Here is an 18990-nt window from a genome sequence, read left to right on the forward strand (position 1 = left end):
TTTCTCCAGGGGTTTTAAACTTCATACGTATAGGGGGAATTCAGAGTTTTCCCCAATTCCCTTCCCTTGCCCAAACATCAGGATGAATGTATGTTTTGTCTGCAGTGATGAGCAGGTTTAATGAAGTGTAGAATCCTTCTGAGCCAACACATAATCCTATACCTAATTTTAATATTAAGTCACTTCCTAATAGATTAGTTCCTCCCTCTGGAATTAACAGAAATTCAACTTTAGCTGAGCAGTTTTTACATCTAATTTCTGTTTCTTCTAAAATTTTTACTGTGATTCCCTCTCCTTTTTCCCCTGAGACTACAAGTTGCTTTGAGGACCAGGTTATATTGTGGGGGAAGGTAACAAACAGAGGAGCAGGCTGCTGCTGAGTCTACTAAATAGGTCATAAGCTCAGATTTGGGTCCCACCTCTGAATTTATCAAGGGCTCTTGGTGGGATTCAAGGTAAAAGAGACAGAGCCCCTAACCCCTCATTCCTCCTCAAAGGTGATAAGTGGGACGACTATGAATAGCTCTCGAGCAGAGAGAAATAGCAGGGGTAATGGAGGAAGTGTGGACCCACTTTGGTTTGACACTACATATGGTTCCCATCTGGCCTCAGAGCCTTTACTTCTTGGCAAACTCAGGCCAATAAGCTCCCATCCCCGACCCTCAATGGCAGCTGGAAGAATGGCCTGAGAGAGAAGCGGGGATAGGTGGGCCACACTGGTATCACCCCCAGATCCCAACCATGGCCCCAGCCAACCCATGGAGGTGGGGCATGGCACGGCAGGTGCTGCACAGGAGCCCAAGCACAAGGGCACTTAGGAGAAGGAATATCAGCAGGAATCAGTCTGGACTGGGGGTGATTCTCCAGAAACTCCATTCCTTGGGGCTGAGCCACCAAGCCAGGTGATCAGGCCAGTGATGTTTCCCTTTGGGCTGGGTCAGGGAGCCAGACCTGGGAGGGAGACTCCTCTGGGGCCCAGGGGAGGCGAGTCAGAGCTGGCAGAGGCCTCTGGCTCCAGGATCCTCCAAGGAGGACACCTGAGTTGCTGGAAATTTCTAGGTCTGACCTCCTGCAAAGTCAAGGTCTGGGCTGAACACAAAGTGAGGCTGTGCCTTCTGGTGTCAGGACCAAGGAAATGCTGGGATCTGGGCAGTGCTAAAAGCAGAACCATGAGGGTGCAACAGCATGGACCCCTTTCTGCAACCCACCCATCCTTCTCTGCGGCACCTCACCTCCTCCAGGCAAGAGTCTGAACCTTAACCACAGCTCCCTCTCTCACACAGCTTCCTTGTTTGGTGAGAATCGCCTGTGGCCATGGCTCTGACTGACACAGACCTACAGCTACAGTTCTGCACGTCCCAACCTGAAACCCTCCCTTCTCCTGGCAGCAGGCCCAGCTGACCACCTCCTGCTGCAGCTCTACTCTGGATGCCTGCAGGTGAGTGATGTCCCCCTGGGATGGGGGCAAGATTCCTTCTCTAGCTTTGAACCCCAGCTGGCTGTGTGACCTTGTATAAGTCACTTTTATCTTGGGGTCTCAAGTTATTCACTGTGGAATGGGGAGCAGCCCAGAAATGGTAAATCCTTCATGAACTGGCTCTGCTCACCAGCTCCCTCCAACCATGTTTCCCACCACAAGCCCTCCCTGGCCATTTGTGCTCTGACTGCACTGAACTGCTTTCAGTTCCTGGCCATCTTATGGTCACTTGCTGCCAGGCCTTTGGTCACCACACTCCTTCTGCCAGGTGCATGCCTCACACATTCCCTGCACCTGCCCAACTCTAGCCTTTCCTTGAAGTTTCAGTGTGAGCATCTCTTCCTCCTGGGCGAGGCCCCCTCCTGAGCCCCCATGACCCCTGTGCATCCCTGTGGCACTGCACCAATTTCTCTGCAGCACTACTGTCCACGGCAGTAACAGCACCAGTACTGCCTCAGCTTCATTTTTCCATTTCATCCTTCAAGACACCACAAGCTTTATTATCAAGGAGTCTTGTGGCTCCTCCTTGAGTCTTCCCCCATACCATGAAGAGTTTAAGAACCCAGGGTCTTAGTCCAAATTTGGGGCAGGCTGGGTGCAGTGGCTCATGCCTATAATCCCACCACTTTGGCAGGCCAGGGTAGGTAGATCACTTGAGCCTAGGAGTTCCAGACTGGCTTGAGCCACACAATGAGACCCCATCTCTATTTCAGAAAGAAAAAAAAATTGGGGCAGCCATCTCCTTCCACACCCCAGTGGGAAGAGGACTAGGGCTTGGTCAGTCTGCTGCTGTCATTGCTGCTCACTGCCACAAGTTGTCACTGTTGAACACTGATGTGGTGCAGTCTGGCACTGATGGTGGTTGAGCTCTGTGGGTACAATGATGCCAAACCCCTACAGAGATGCACCATACCAGGACTCTGACATCATGGTTCTTAGTGCTGTGGTTCTGCAGTTCCCATACTCTGCCGCCACCTATTCTAGCATCTGGGAGTACCACACCAGAGCCATTTCTGGTGTCAATGTCATGGTGACAGAACTATGTCCTTGATCCCTCCCCAAGATCTCCCTCCACCACAGGTCAGGGAGCTTTTTTTTCCAGAATACAGAGCATCTGCCTGGGCTTCCTATCCCTGAACAGTTAGCCTGGCTTCCTTCAGTGACCTCAAGAAACTTTGCCAAACTTAGGGGAACTGTTCAAGGGATTCTCAGTTACCCATTTTTCCAGGGGTGAAATCTAGATTCCAAGACAACATTTCTGTCAGCTCTCACTCAAGGAAAGAGGAGGAGAATTTAAAAATACAGGTTGGATTTCTAGAAGAGCATCTTGCTATATGTCAGTTCCTTGTGGGCAACGACTACATCTGATTCACATCAGGGTCCCCAGAGCCCATCCAGGCCTGGCCCAGAGTTTCTTTTGGTGAGTGTTTGGAGGATGAATAAAGAGATGGCAGGAAGGCAAGAGGAGTGGCACCAGAGACCCTTGTCCTAGGTTTTCCACTCTGGGGCCCCAACTGTGGGGAACCCACTGTGTGTTTTATAAGAGAAATGATGATTCAAAGTACTGCCCCCCATCTCCCATTCCCCATCTCTCCTCAGGTCAGACTTGTCCTGGGCCAGGAGGAGCTGAGGCTGCAGACCCCAGCAGAAATGCTGCTGAGTGACTTCGTGCCCCACACTACGGTGCTGACTGTCTCAGAGGGCCGGTCCACATCGTCAGTCAATGTGTTTCTGAATGCCTCCTCTGCAGTCCTGGGAGCCCCCTAGAGGTCCCCTGTGGACTCTGTTGGGAGCACTGGGAGCCTTGGCCTGACCTACCTGAGGGGAACCAGCCATCCCCTGAGGAGTTGCTTCCATACAGCCACCCTCAATGGCTGCAGCCTCCTCCGGCCTCTGACCCCCAACGTGCGTGAGGGCTGTGCTGAAGAGTTTTCCGCCAGTGACAGCGTGGCCCTGGGCTTCTCTGTGTCCCACTCTCTGGCTGCCTTCCCTGTCTGGGGCACTCAGGATGAAGGAACCCTGGAGTTGACACTCACCACACAGAGCCGGCAGGCACCTTTGGCCTTCCAGGCAGAGGACCGGCATGGGGACTTCATCCATGTGGACATATTTGAGGGCCACCTGTGGGCCATGGTCGAGAAGGGCCAGGGTACTGCATTGCTCCTCAGCAGTGTGCCTGTGGCTGATGGGCAGCCCCACAAGGTCAGTGTCCACATCAACACTCACCAACTGGAAATCTCCATGGACCAGTACCCCCACGTGTACTTTGAACTGAGGAGCCCCCGGCTACCTGGAGCCACGTGGCAGTCTCCTTCTTGGGGGGCTTGTTGCAGAGGCCTCTTGTCACCTCCAGGAACACTGCCCAGGCCTGACCCGAGGGGCCACCAAGGCCTCCCTGCTGGGCTGGCTGCATGGAAGACTTCAGTGTCAATGGCCAGAGGCGGGGGCTGCAGGAAGCCTTGTTGACGCGCAGCATGGCGGCTGGCTACAGGATGGAGGAGGTGGAGGAGTATGAGGACGATGCTTATGGCCATTATGAAGCTTTCTCCACCCTGGCCCCTGAGGCTTGTCTGGCCACGGGGCTAGCTGAGCCATGTGCGCCCGGACCAGGGCTGCCTCCTGTCTTTGCCAATTTCACCCAGCTGCTATCAGCCCACTGGTGGTGGCTGAGGGTGGCACAGCCTGGCTTGAGTGGCGGCACGTGCAGCCCACACTGGCCCTGATGGAGGCTGAGGGGCACAAATCCCAGGTGCTGTTCAGCATGACCTGAGGAGCACATTACGGTAAGCTCAAGCTGGACATCCTGGGTGCCCAGGTATGAAAAATGTTTGCCCTCCTGGACGTGGTGAACCGCAAGGCCTGCTTCATCCACGATGGCCCTGAGGACACCTCTGACCAGCTGATGCTAGAGGTGTCAGTGACGGCTCGGGTGCCCATGCCCTCATGCGTACTGACCTCCTGGAGGCCACCCTTGAGGAGGCAGGCCCAAGCCTCCCAACCTTCCACTATGAGGTGGTTCAGGCTCCCAGGAACGGCAGCCTTCAATACAGGGCACGAGGCTGTCAGGCGGTCAGGGCTTCACCCAGGCTGGCCGGGTGACCTGCGGGGCCACGGCATGTGCCTCGGGGGCAGTCTAGGACACCTTCTGTTTCTGTGTCACAGCTCCACCATATTTCTCTCTGCTCTGTACCTTTTCCATCCATATTGGTGGTGACGCAGACGTGCCTGTCCTCACCAGTGTCCTCATGGTGCCTGAGGATGTCCTCTCTGCTGACCAGCTCTTTGTTAAGAGTCTCAACAGTGCCAGGTACCTCTGTGAGGTCATGGAGCGGCCCAGCCATGGGAGGTTGACTTGGCGTGGGACACAGGACAAGACCACTGTGGTGACATCCTTCACCAATGGAGACCTGTTGCATGATTGGCTGGTCTACGAGCATGATGACTCCAAGATCACAGAAGATGATATCCCATTTGTTGGTACCCGCCAGGATGAAGGCAGTGGTAACATGGCCTGGGAGGAGGTACGGGGTGTCTTCCTAGTGGCCATCTAGCCATCTAGAATGACCAAGACCCTATGCAGACCATCAGCCGCATCTTCCATATGGCCTGGGGTAGGTGGTGGCTACTCACTACAGACCATGTGGCCTTTAGCAGTGCTGATTCAGGCTTTGCTGATGCCCAGCTGGTGCTGACCCGCAAGGACCTCCTCTTTGGCAGTATCATGGCTGTGGATGAGCCCATGCAGCCCATCTACTGCTTCATCCAGGAGGGACCTCAGGAAGAGGTGAGTCCTGTTAGTGCACCCGGGCTGACCACAGCTGGATCCAGCTGCAGGTGTCTGATGGGCAGCACCAAACCATCACTCTGCTGGAAGTGCAGGCCTCGGAGCCCTACCTCTCTGTGGCCAGTGGTTCCGGCCTCATGATCCCTCAAGGAGGCCAGGGTACCATCAACATGGCCAAGCTCCACCTGGACGCCAACCTTGACATCCACAGTGGGGATGAGGTCCACTACCATGTCACAGATGGCCCTCGCTGAGGACAGTTGCTCTGGGCCACTCAGCCAGCCACAGCCCTCTCCCAGCAGGGCCTGCTGGTTGAGGCCGTTCTCAACGGCCACAATGGCAGCCTCAGGCCCCACAACACCCTGGCCTTCTCAATGATTGTGGGGCCAGTGCACATGGATGCCACCTTGCAAGTGACCGTTGCCCTAGAGGGCCCACTGGCCCCACTGAAGCTGGCCTGGTGCAAGAAGATGTACATCTTCCGGAGAGAGGCAGCTGAGATCAGAAGGGACCAGCTGGAGGTGAGGAGCTGGAGGTGGTGAGCAGGGGTGTGGACCAGGTAGAGGGCCTTCCTCCCAGCCTTCATGCCAGGTACACATGACTTGGGCTGTGGCTGTGGTGGTCCCAGGTTGCATGTGTGCACGTGCCTCAGATGTGCTCCCGTGTATGTTGTGTTCCCAAGAGTTTCTGAAAAGCCTGCTGTACACCCATCCTCCTGGGAGTTGTGTGTGCCTCTAGAGGTTGTGTCCACTCGTGTCCATGGCGTGGCTGAGCATGCAGATTCCTGCACCCCACCCAGGCCTGCAGAATCTCTGAAGTGGAGCCCGAGAATCTGCATTGCAGTCAGTTCCCTGGGAGGGCATCACGGGTCCTGAACTTTGGGGATGGCTGGCTGTGGAGACAGGCCACTGCACCTCAGACCCCCATGTATCCCGCTCTCTTCTCGGAGCCCAGACCAGGACTAGAAGGGTCTGTCAAGGGCTTCTGCCCACCCAGGAACCCCACAGAGCAGCCACGGGCCCTCCAGTGAGCTCACTGACATGCCCTGTAACCTCAGGCCAGTTCTTGCCTGCTCTCAGCCTTATTCTCCTACACTGCTCATTTCGGGGACCCTTCTGGTCTGCATGTCTGGAGCTTGGGGCCCACGGCAAGCCAGCAGATCTGGCATCAGGAAGGCCTCATGGGAGGAGGCCCTGTTTGGGCCGGGCTCTGAAGAGCACAGGCCATTGGGAGCAGAGAATGGGGAGTGGTATTCCAGGCAAAAGGAACATTCCGGGCAAAGGCACAGAACAGGAATGTGAGTTTGGGGGTGGTTTAGCCTCTTGTGGATGGCCCATCAGGTGAGGAAGCCCATGTGGCCTTTGGGGCATGAGCTCTGTAGGGCCTGTGTTGGAGGCACCTGTGCTTCTAGGAGGGGTAGGGTGGGGCGGCGCGCCCTCTGATGGTCCTGGGTGGTAATTGCAGGGAGTTGGGGAGGATGCTGCTGGTAAACCAGCCACAGGCCTGAACAGATCCTGAGCAGGGGGGCCTGTGTGTGTGCGTGTGCACACGCGCATGTGGACATGTGCGACTGCGTCAGTGTCTGATGAACTTGTGTGTCTGTGTCACTGAGTCTGGGGACATGTGATTATGCACCTCCCCGAGGGAGTGCATCTCAAGCTGTGTGACCAACCCCGTGTAACCGTGTGTGGGGTGGGTATAACATGTGTCCAGCAGCCGGGGCAACCCAGTGAAACCCCGTCTTGACACAAAAAATTTAAAAATTAGCCGGACATGGTGGCTGATGCCTGTGGTCCCAGCTACCTGGGAGGCTGAGGTGGGAGCCCTTGAGCCTAGGAGGTTGAGGCTGCAGGGAGCTGTGATCACATCACTGCACTCCAGCCTGGGTGACAGTGAGACCCTGTCTCAAAAAACAAAAAATGTGAACAGCTGCATGTCTGGCTGCTGTGTGTGTGAACCCACGTGTGTGTTTGTGTGACTAAATGAGCAGTGGTATCTGGGGAAAGAAGTGGAGCAAGATCAAGCTGTTCTGGCTGCTTAGGGCCACAGTGGGCCCCCTGAGACCCCTCTGAGACCCATCTGTGTTCCCTTGTGAGTCCTCGTGACCTCTGTTAACCAGGCAGCCCAGGAGGCAGTGCCGCCGGCAGACATGGTTTTCTCAGCGAAGAGCCCGCTGAGTGCTGGCACCTGGTGATGGTTTCGCGTGGTGTCTTGGCAGATGAGCCACCCAGCCTGGACCCCATGCAGAGCTGCTCCCAAGAGGTGGTGGACACAGACAGGATCCTGTACCTGGACTCCCGCCCTGACACCTGGAGCAATGCCTTCTTGCTGGATGTGGCCTTGGCCTGGGTGCTTCCCTCGAGGACATCGTGTGGAGCTGGAGGTGCTGCCTGCTGTCATCCGCACTGGGGGCACAAAACTTCAGCATCGCCGAGGGTAGCAGCTGTACCCTGGCCCCTCCACTGCTCCACGTCACCAGGCCCTACTTCCTCACTCTGCCGGGCCTTGGCCTGCAGGTGCTGGAGCCACCCTGGCATAGGGCCCTGCAGAAAGAGAACGGGCCTCAAGCCAGGACCCTCAGCACCTTCTGCTGGAGAGAGGTATGGCTTTGAGAGAGGCCCAGGGGCTGCAGCCCAGCTCTGGGGGCAAAGTTGAGGGAGCCCCGGGGACTCCCAGTGGGGGGTTATACACAGAGAGGAGATGGGGAATCACATTTCAGAAGCACCTATGCTTTAAATACTGCATCTCGGACTGGGCATGGTGGCTCATGCCTGTAATCCCAGCACTTTGGGAGGCCGAGGCGGGTGGATCACGAGGTTGGGAGATCAAGACCATCCTGGCTAACAGGGTGAAACCCTCTCTCTACTAAAAATACAAAAAATTAGCTGGGTGTGGTGGCAGGTACCTGTAGTTCCAGCTACTCAGGAGGCTGAGGCAGGAGAATTGCTTGAATGTGGGAGGCAGAGGTTGCAGTGAGCCGAGATCACACCACTGCACTCCAGCCTAGGCAACACAGTGAGACTCTGTCTCAAAAATAAAATAAAACAAAATAAAATAAATACTATATCTCCTTTATTCCTCACAACTCCTCTGGGAGCCAGAACTTATGATCCCCATTTTCCACCAATGGAACCTGAAGCCCTAAAAGAGTCAGTCTCCTCCTGCACCCAAAGGCAGGGCATGAAGGGTGCTGCTGGGGCTTGCTAGCCCTAGGCCTGCCCCTAGGAGGAAGAGCAGCTGATCCAGTACGTGCATGACAGGAGCGAGAGACCGGCAAATAGTTTTGTCCTGATGGCTAGTGCCTCTGAGATGGACCGCGAGAGCCATCCTGTGGCCTTCACTGTCACCATCCTGCCTGTCAATGACCAACCCTCCGACCTCACCACAAACTCAGGCCTGCAGGTGAGCGTATTGCTGGGATCATCCCCCATGTCTGCTTTGAGAAAGAGGCCAGCATCCCCTACTTCCCGGCACAGATCTCCCCCTCTCTGAGCCTCAGTTTCCTCCTCTGCAAAATGGGGCCACTACCGTGTGCCTCACGCAGTTGTTGGAGGGAGAGATGTGAGATTGTGCTGAAATAGAACACCGGTGGGAGGTTTTGTTATTGGACGTTTGCAATACGGTAGGCGGACTTCTGAGCAGCCATGGGTGGCTCTGCTGTTCCTTCTCCTGTGGCTTAGGACCAGAACACCTGATAGAATCACTTACCAGCTCTTAAGGGCAGGCATCAGGGCGGGACCGTTAAGCTTCCCACCTTCACCCCAGCAAGTGAAAGCCACAGCTTGACTCTCCAAACTCCTGCCCTTGTGCCATAGCGGAGCAGGGCCCCCATTTGACAGAGGTGGAAGTTGAGGCCCAGAGATGGGATGGAACTTCTCCATGGTTGCAGAAGTAGTTCTGGTGGAACAGAAAGGGCATGGCTTTACTAAGCCCACATGGCAGGGCCTTGAATGCCAACTTCTGGAGGGCGTCTTCCCCAGTCAGCAAGAGCCATTGAAGGTTCCACAAGAGGGCTGACTTGGGCTGTCTCTGACATGGGGCACTGGGGGGACTTGGTGGTCTAGGATGTGCCTGTAGGGGGTGGCCTCGTGGTGTGGAGGCCACAGAAGAGTGGGACACAGCGCCCTGGAACCACAGGGCGGGATGACTGTGTGGCAGCGTGGCCACCAGGTGGCATCCACCCGTGTTTGCTCTGGGAGCCCAGAGATGGGGCCCTGCTTCCCACACTATGGCCCCTCCTGCCAAGGTTTGGCCTGAGGACTCCCTGGGGCTGGGGGAGGAAGCCCAGGAATGCCAGAGGGCTGTTTTCCGGGCATGTGAGTCCCCCTGTAGCACTGCCCACAAGTAATTGACCCAGCAAGACTGGTACCAGGACCTCAGGAACAGGCGCCTGCTCTGCTTGCAAGTGGGAGGCCTGGAAAGGGGTCCCTTTTGCCCAACACGAGGAGGGCCCGTAACTGCTCTGGAAGCCCATCCCAGCACTGCTTCTGTGCTACGGGACAGCGTCAACCATCAGCCCCCAACTCTCTGCACCTCCCACCCCTCCCTCAGCTGGAAGGAGGGCCCATTTCTAAATCACCATTCCCACCTGTGCCCAGCCCCTGCCAGGCATACATGGAGGGTCTGAAAGGAGACCCCTGTCCCACGAGCGAGACTGATTAAGGAGCACCATTGGTCAGCATTCGGCTTTTCTGGGGGTGAGAACTTGGTGAGGGTAAGAACTGGGGCCTTCCTGGATAGGGGAGACACAATGGTCTTGAGGGACACTCAGGACTAGGGCAGATGGACAGCAGGGAGGCTGGGCCTGAGGGTGGCCTTCCCTGGGGTGATAGGGAAGGTGAATGTGGGGAGGGCCCTTTGTGTAGGGGAGTCAGAGCAGCACCAGCCTTGATGCCACCTGAGGACCTGAGCTGCAGCGGTGTTGGAGCTCTGGTGGCAGCCCAGGGCTGGGGAGGAAGGGGTGGGTGAGTGTGGCAGGGCAGAACCTTCACAGGCCTGTGTCCCCAGATGTGGGAGGGTGCCACTGTGCCCATCCCTACAGAGGCTCTGAGGAGCACAGACAGTTACTCTGGGCCCAAGGACATGGTCTACACCATTGAGCAGCCCAGCAACGGGCAGGTAGTCCTGTGGGCAGTGCCGGGCACAGAGCTGCACAGCTTCACGCTGGCCCAGCTGGACGGCAGGCTCATGCTGTTCTCACATAGAGGTGGGTGCCGAAGGCCAGGCCCCAGGCTCCTGCTGCCCACAGGGGTGCCCTGAGGTGAGGAGCCAGCTCAGGCCAGCTGGACCCAATGCCCGTCCCCAGGAGTCCTGGACGGAGGCATCCACTTTGGCCTCTCTGATGGCGAGCACACTTCCTCCAGACACTTCTTCTGAGTGACAGCCCAGAAGCAAGTGCTCCTCTTGCTGCAGGGCAGCCGGACACTGACTGTCTGCCCTGGTGGGTGTGCTGATTGTGGGCGTTCTTGGTTGCCAGGAGCCAGGGCAGAGCTGAGGGTGGCATGCCAGGCTCATGCTGTCTCTCTGCAGCCACAGGCCCGGGCCTGGATCTCAAAGGCTGACCCCTTTCTGGAAGGGTCTGTCCAGCCACTTAGCAGCCAGAGCCTCAGAGGCAGCTCCAGTCAGGCACCAATCCCCATCTCCTGCTCTATGGTGTGGTACTGGGCCCCCAACTGGGTGGGTTCTTCCATGCCCAGCATGACAGCACAGGGGAGGACCTGGTGAACTACGCTCAGGCAGAAGTAGGGGCCCCACTCTGCAGCCACCACTCAGATGCCCCCAGTCTCAGGTGGCCGCTGTGCTGTGGACATCATGTGGACACGGGCACCAGCTCCAGCATCGCTGGCAGCAGACACTCCCTGGCCTGCCATGATCCAGGCCCTGGTTCCTGCCCTCCAGGAACCACCAGGCTGGCAGGGCAAGTTCATGTTTCCAGAAGGAGGGAGAAGGATGCAGGAAGTCGGGGATACAGGGCCCTAGAGCAGGGCTGGGGTCTTGAGGTGTGGCTTCCACAAAGAAGCTACAGCTGGACCCGAGGGTCTGGTGAGGGGGCACCATGTGGGGGCACTAGTGACACCCCAGTAGCTGGTGAGGGGCAGTGCTTGGTGGAGGATCCAGCTGCTGGGCCTGTGGGCAGAGGTGTGAGCCTGGGGCTCAGATTAGCTGCCAGCCAGAGGCAGAGTCAATCCTAGGAGCAGATGAGCTGATGAAAGGCAGCTGAGTTGGCCAAGAGGGTGAAGCCGCTGTTCATCTGTCCTGGCGGCTTCAGAGAAGAACTAGAGCTGTCAGCCATGGGTAGCGGCAGACTCTGTGGTAACTCTGCCATCGGGGCCAGCCCAGTCATCGCTTAAATGAAAACATCTCCCCAAAGGCAGAGCAGGAGTTGTTCCATAGCAGGGCAGAGCGGGCCAGACTCTTGTGGGCCATCCTGGGCAGGCAGCACACCTGGTGCCCCCACCAGGAGGCTGCGTGGGCATCTGGAGCTAGCACGTGATCACAGTGAGTTCTGGGTAGGGAGCGGTCTTGTGGGGCGCAGAGCTGACTATCAGGAGCCACGGCATGTGGTACTGCCCCAAGTAGCTCCAGAGGGGTTCCCTGTCAGCCCTTGAAAATGGCATAGCCCACCCCTGTGCCCCTTTCCAAGTTCCCTTGTTTGGGCAAGGACCTCCTGAGCCTGGCACTCTCCCTCCTGAGAGGTGCAGATGGCATTCAGCAAGTGCAAAGCTGAGGTTTCTTGGGTCTGTCACATCAGCACCTCTCAGGCCTGGGTTCTGTATTTTCCTGGATCCGCACTTCTGCTGTGGTCCCCTCCCCACAATGAGATACTCATCAGGCTGTTGTCTACAGCTGCTGCTCTACCCTCAGTGCTGGAAGCTTTTGTCAAGAATGCCCAGGAATGAGGAAGGGACAGGGACCAGACCATCAGCAACCCTCTCACACCCTATAGTCCCATGTTACTCAGAGCTTCCCCGTGCCCCAGCAATAGGAAGGACTAGATTGAATAGGCACCAGGGGGCCAGGCTGGCAGTGCCACCCAGGAAAGCCAGGAAGAGGCTACAAGGGCTACCTGGCCCACTCAGGGAGGAGGGCAGGACTCGGTATTGTCTTGACAGAAGCCGTGTCCCACAACACTGAACTGGTCAGGGAAGGAGTCAAGTGTCCCCATTTTTCAGATAAGGAAACTGAAGCTCGTGGAGGGCAGGTAACTGTATTCAGAGCACATGGCCGGTAAGAGGCACAACTTCTGCCTGCCAGTCCAGGATTTCCTTAACCAGAGGACACTGCTTGCTCCCCAGAGCTCAGGACCCTGTGTTTTGTTTCACTCCCACCCACAGAGCTCCCGTATCCAGGCATCAGCTCCAACTCCCACTCCTGGAGGCGGAGGTGGGAGGATCACTTGAGCCCAGGAGTTCAAGACCAGCCTGGGCAGCATAGTGAGACTTTGTCTGTACACAAAACTTTTAAAAATAGCTGGGCTTGGTGTTGGCACGTGACTGTATTCCTAGCTACTTGAGAGGCTGACTTTGGAGGATCACTTAGAGCCCAGGAGGTTGAGGCTGCAGTGAGCAGTGATCACTGTACTCCAGCCTGGTGACAGTGCGAGACCCTATCACTGCCCCACTCCCCGCGCCAAAAAGCAAACAAACAAAACAGTAGATAGGTGTCCTGTTGGCATGATAGGTCCTGAGTCCCTTCTCAGATCTGTGACATTGGACAGGTGTCCTTGCTTCTGGACCTCGGTGTCACCACCTGAGTGAGAAAAGGCGGTGGGGAGGTGGATCTTTCAGTCGAAGCGGTGTAGAAGCCCGTCTGAAAAGCCATACGCCAAGGGGCTCCAAGTCCAGCGCACAGTCCCAGCAGGGCCCAGGAAGGCAGTCAGGGCGGCACAGGCATCAGGTTCCAACCTTCTTACCTGTTCGCCCACTCTCAGACCACGGAGTTCTCATCTCAGAGACACTGGCCAGTGTGCGCTCGTGTGAGGACCAGAACACACTGATGGAGGAGTTGGCAGAGCAGGCACAGCCGCGGCGCGAGGAGATGCTGCGCATGCACCACGTGCTGAAGGAGGAGCTCAGCATCATCCGCGACATCAACACAACCACCGTCAGCATGTCCAAGCGCCTGCCCGTGGACGACTCCTAGCTGCAGGTGTAGAGCATCCCGGACGAACGCAGGTACCAGGGCCAGCCCCCACGGTCCCAAAAAGTCCCCCAGCCCGGGCTGCTGGGAGGAGTGCCCGGGGGCAGTGGCGTACCCCCTCACAGGGGTGGCTCCCATCTGGAGTGAGTTGCGGAGCTTGCCAAGGAGAACTGGCTGCGGGGCAGGGTGGAGCTGGAATGTTGTCCCGCTGAGGGCGGGGCTTAAGCTCCGGGGACCGCCTCGGGGCGCGGCAGGGAGGAGCTTCCCTGCATGGGCGTGGTGGGCACCGGGCTGGGGCGGGGCCTCAGGGGGGCGGAGCCGCCCATTTCTCCTCTGCCTCGCTCCCTGTGGCCAGCAGGTCGCCTAAGTCCAGTCCCAGGATGCCCATCCCTGGCTATGTCCCCAGCCTGGCCTGGGTCGTGGGGCCTGGCTCCTGGGCTTCCTCCTACTGGGTCCGCCCTTGGGGAAGCATCCTCCGTACCCTCCAGGCCAGAGGCTTCCCCTGATCCCTTCAGCCCTACCCGCCAAGTGCTCTCGTGCCCCACCCGGGATCGCCAGGTGAGTAGGGGCTGAATGCGGATTGGGACTGGAATCCAGAGCATTGGACCTGGCCGCCAGAACTGGCCGTTTCCATCCAAGGCAGTGGGACCGTGGACGCCTGAGCCACATGTGGCGGAGGGCTGGCGGAGCCTGCCCCCCAGGGAGCGCTGAGTCCCGGAGTTGGTCGTTTTTGAGGAGGGGGCTGAGGGGCTCGTCCCACCTGCTGCCTTCTTTCCAGCACTTGCGTAGCACTTCCCTCTATTTTCACTCTGGGCAGTCGCCCACACGTTGCATTCCTCTTCCTATCTTCTCCTTGTCCTCCATCCTCCATTCCGTCCAACTCCTCTCCCAGCCCCTGGGGAGCCTACCTCAGGTCTGAGAGTCTGAACCCCGAGATGCTCTGGGTGTGTGGATTTCCTTCATCTACCCTGATGTCCCCACTTCCAAGTCCTGACTCCTTTGAGCCATCCCAGGGGGTGTCTGGCCCCTGTGCCACAGGAGCAGAGGCCAGGCTGTGACTGTGTGACCAACGAGGTGTGTGATGTGTGTATGGGTGAGCACACGAGTGTGAGAGTGTGAGAATGGCACCCAGGCCTGGGCTAGGACAGAAGCAGCTGGGGAAGGAGCCTGGGGGCCACAGGCAATCTGATATTTTCTCCACACCCTGCCCCCCACTCTGCCCTGGACCCTGTCTAAACTAATGGGGTAGTGGCAGCTGCAGGGGCAGGGATGAGAGTGACCGAATCCTAGTTCACTCCCAAAGATTTCTAAGGAAGAGCGTTCTACTGCAACCTTTGGCTTGGTCTTGTTGACCCATGACCCTCTTTCAAGGACATTCACTCTGATTTCCAGTGTGCCCTGTTTCCACTGGCCACGTTCTCTAAGGAAGAACAATAGCATCTGTTTTTGTGTCCAAATGGCTGGAGAGTGGGGCTGTGGGTCCAATGCCCATATACAAAAACAAAGTAGGGATTGAGGCTTGCCCTATGACGTGCTGATGATCAAGTTACATGGGTAAAGGCAAGCAGCAGAGTATTGGGCAAGAGCACTGGACTGGGAGTCCAGAGATGCTTCTTCACCCTGGGGCTTTAGGCAAGTCCCTTTCCCTCCCAGAGCCTCAGTATCCCTTCTGTCAAATGACGATGTTACCGTTTGGGAAAGGCTGTCCCCATGCTGTCCCCTGTCCCTCTCACCCCTCACCCCTCACCCCTCATCCCTGCGCGCCCCGTGCGCACCCATTTCGGCTGGTGCATCGAGTCCAGAGCATGCACGCGCTTCCGGCTGCCCCCTCCTCTCCTTGACCCAGCACTGCTGGACCCATGTGGTCCGTTCCTCACACTCACGGACTGGAGGCTCTGGGCAGCACAACCAGCAACTCCGGTGTGTGTTGAGGAGGGGCGGGGCACAAAACCACCAACTCGTGTGTGTGTGTGTGTGTGTGTGTGTGTGTCTGTCTGTCTGTCTGTCTGTCTGTCTCCCAAGGGAACAGCAGTGCTGAGTTCAGCTTGAGTATTAACTCATGGACTGTCAGCAAAATATAGTCACCAAAAGACTATGGGCTGTTTTGTCTTTTGCAGTGACGTCATGTTGCTCACCTTTTATGTTTTTCAGAATTCATTAGTTTCTGTTTGTTCTCAGTTAATATCCAGCTCAATAGATTGTGTAAGTAGAATACTCCCAAACTGAAAGTCACCTACATAAAATATAGTGAAAAATATGTCACCCACTTAAAGTATAGTTGAAAACATGTACTCATTAGTTTTGTGTAGCCAACACGGGGTACTGGGTAAGGGCACAGGATCCCAGGACTAGACTTCGTGGGTTCAAGTTCCGATTTAGCCACTTGCTGGCTTTGAAATGCTTGACAACTTTAAGCCTCAATTTGTTAATTTTTTTTTAACTTAATCCCAAATGTGATAGTAAGTCTCAGTTTCTTGATCTGAAAAACAGAAATTATTCAATGAGAGTCTATGTGAAAACTTTATAGTTTTTACAGCCACTATCTGGCTCAGGAAAGTCCTCAGCTTTAGGGGTTAAAGTTTTAAAGGCCACTTTAAAGTTTTTAAAGCCACTGCCTGGCTCAGGAAAGCCCTCAGCTTTAGCCATTATTAGCACATTATTGTTGTGCTGGCTACACATGCATTAATGAGGCAGGAAAATGCTTAAGGATAACAACCCAGATTATCTCATCAGACCGAGACAGATGCGTATGCATGCATGCTCATGTTTTAGCTCAGAGCCATTTGTCTAAAAGCCTCTTGAACTCAGAGGCCCAGGCAGTATCAACTTTGCTTTGCAGTGGAGCCATCAGTTTTGTTAATCAGTGAAATTGACATAACGCTCTTTTTTTCTTTTTTTCTTTTAAGCACCAACCATGTGCCTAGAGCTAACTGTGTCAAGAAGAGCATGCTTCAGGTGGCTGCAGTGAGCAGTTCAACTTGTGGAGGAATGAGAATTATAATGTTGAGACAAGAAACACAAAACCCAGGGTAAGGTAGGAATCACTGAAAGTCAGGCAAAGGAACTGGCATCCAGTGATGAGTCAGGCTTTGCCAGCCTCTGGCCCTACAGATGGCTCTTTGGAGAGGAAAAAATTAAGTCAGACCCGAGGGCACAGATCCTAAGGGAATGCCGGCAGCTCTGGGCTGTCTGTGAGAGTCCAGATTTGCTGCTTCATCCTGGGGCTTTAGGCAAGTCCCCTTTCCTCCCAGAGCTTCAGTATCCCTTCTATCAAATGATGATGTTCTGCCTTTCTCCTAGGATGGCTGTGGAGATCCAGGGAGGCAGTGGCCATAGGGATGCTATGTTAACTGCAGATGCAGCCGTAGGAGCACTTTGCTAACTGCCAACGTGAGTTCAGACTCTTCAGGCTATTTGGCACCCAGGTCTATGGTGAGGTGTGACATGTGAGATGTAAGGTTTGATGCCTGCTCCGACTCCAGTCTTGCTAACACACGCTAAACATTTGACAAATCATGACCCTGCCTTGGGGAAAAGGGCAGTCTGGGAGAGCTTCTTCAAGGCAGGCTGGCTTCAATGCAGTCCGGGGCATGACTGAGATAGGCTTATGTGGTGAGGAATTGGAGGATAACTGGGTAAAAAGCTGCCATGGGCAGAGGTGTAGTGTGGGTCGCATCGAGGATAGCCCCTGGCCAAAGCAGGGAACAGAGAATGAGGAAGAGCTCTGTGGGGAAGGTGGGGCGTAGGGTGGAGAACCTTCAAAGTCTGAAGAGTGTGACTTGTTGGGGTTCAATGCTGTAGGCAGTAGGGAGCCATGGAAGGCTCTTAGGTGGAGAAATGACAGCTGGACATTGGTGAGCAAGCCCTGTCTCCATGAGCAGCGTGGGTGGTCCTCTGAGCACACCAGGCACGAGTGTGCAGGGAGCTGGTGGAAATGCTTCTGTGTGCGGGCGAGCATCTGTGTTGTGACTCTGCCCACGCATGTGCTTCAGTGTGCCGAGTGGCTGCATGTCCCAGATCCTTGTGGCATAGGCCGGCCAATGAGGGTGCTGAGTGGGGAAGGCAGCGTATGCGTGTTTTTTGTGGGCATGTGTGTTAGTGTGTGCATGCAGGCAGTGGGGCCTCACAGCATGTGTGTGCACACTCCAGCGTGTGCGTGTGTGTCCCCCACCCTCAGGCTGCCCCACCATGCATGTGACCTGCCATGTGATTTGATGCTGTCTTTCAGAATCACTATCGGTGTTCCCTGAGGAGTGTCAGCCTTGGTAGGTACAGTGCCACTGCTCAAGGCCTCCATGGCTGAGCCTGGGGGCTCTTAGAACAGGCTCCATGCCCAAGCTGGCAGATGTGGAGCCATCAGAAGGACACAGAGCTCGTGGTTTATGGTGTAGGGGCTGGGAGCTTGGAGCGGGTTGTGTGTGGGGCTGGAATCTGAGGCGGTCAGAGGCCTAGGCACATCATCCTGGGCACGCTGTCCCTGTCATGCAGTCTGGGTCATGCTGCCAGGGCAGGTATCCAGCTCCCAGCCTGGGAGTGCTGAGAGCCAAATCCACTGCAGATTAAGGGTGATAGTTAGGGTCCCACATCCTCCAACTGTCAGCAATCCAGTGGTGATCGAGGATAAAAGCCTGAGAGTCCCATACACACGGTCATCCCACAACACACTTCACAGACCAGGCAAGGACACACAGCCCCGTTCCCTCCCTCCCAGGTACCATCATAGCTGCTCGTGTGGACTGAAGGCAGGGTCCCTGGCCCCCGCTGAAGCACTACCGCCGACCAGCAGGCTCACTCACCTTGGCCTGTTGCTCCTAGGGGTCTCCTGTGCTATTCAGCCAAGGAGACCACAGTGCCTGCTGGCCCAGCCAAATCCTGCCTAGCGAGCCCACCTGCCTGTCCTGCCACGAACTCTCCCTCTTCTGCTTTTCCCATCATAAAGGGCCCAGCCTCACCTATGCAACCTGCAGCCCCATGCCTAGCAGTTGAGGCTCCCCTTTTGGACTTATAACTGTATGGCCGGTGGCATCTGGCTACCTGCCCTCCCAGCCTTCCCCAGGGTCCTTCAGAGGACCCTGAGCTTTCTGCCCACCCAGAGGGACCTCTGGTGCTCACTCCAGCCAGCCATCCCCTTATAGCTTCACTATTTTGTTTCAAGCAGTGTTCCTTCTCTATGAGGAGTGGTGGCTGTTGGGTGGCGCTCCCCAAGCAAGAGGTGGCCCTGGGCCAGTGGGTTGGAAGACGGTGACCAGGGAAGAGGGAAGTCCTGGGGGCTGGCATTGGTCTGAACTGTGGGTGGACTGCCTGGGTGCTATGAGAGAGGTCAGCGTGTGTGGGGTGTGGAGGGCCGCCGCAGCCCCCGGGCACTTCCTATGAAGCTCTGGCTTCTCCCTCCATCTTCCTCCCCTTTCCCTTCCAGCCTCTCTTTTCCAGGAACCTTGCCATGCCCACACTTACACTCTCCCCTTCCCGGCCCTCTCGCAGCTGCTACGGTGCACCCATGCTCTGTACTTGCCTCACCAGCTCTGGCTTTTCTCTAACCTGTTTTCTCTCTGCGTTCTCTCCAATGCCAGCTGATTGGGTCAGGCAAGTC

At 56.2% G+C, this 18990-nt stretch overlaps 1 pseudogene; it reads left to right on the forward strand.

Annotated features, from left to right (window-relative positions):
* Positions 1 to 515: 515 nt before the first annotated feature.
* Positions 516 to 8870, forward strand: LOC135971704 (chondroitin sulfate proteoglycan 4-like; annotated as a pseudogene).
* The last annotated feature ends 10120 nt before the right edge of the window (positions 8871 to 18990 follow it).

The sequence above is a fragment of the Macaca fascicularis genome, chromosome 7, assembly GCF_037993035.2.
Source record: "Macaca fascicularis isolate 582-1 chromosome 7, T2T-MFA8v1.1".
NCBI classification, from domain to species: Eukaryota; Metazoa; Chordata; class Mammalia; order Primates; family Cercopithecidae; genus Macaca; species Macaca fascicularis.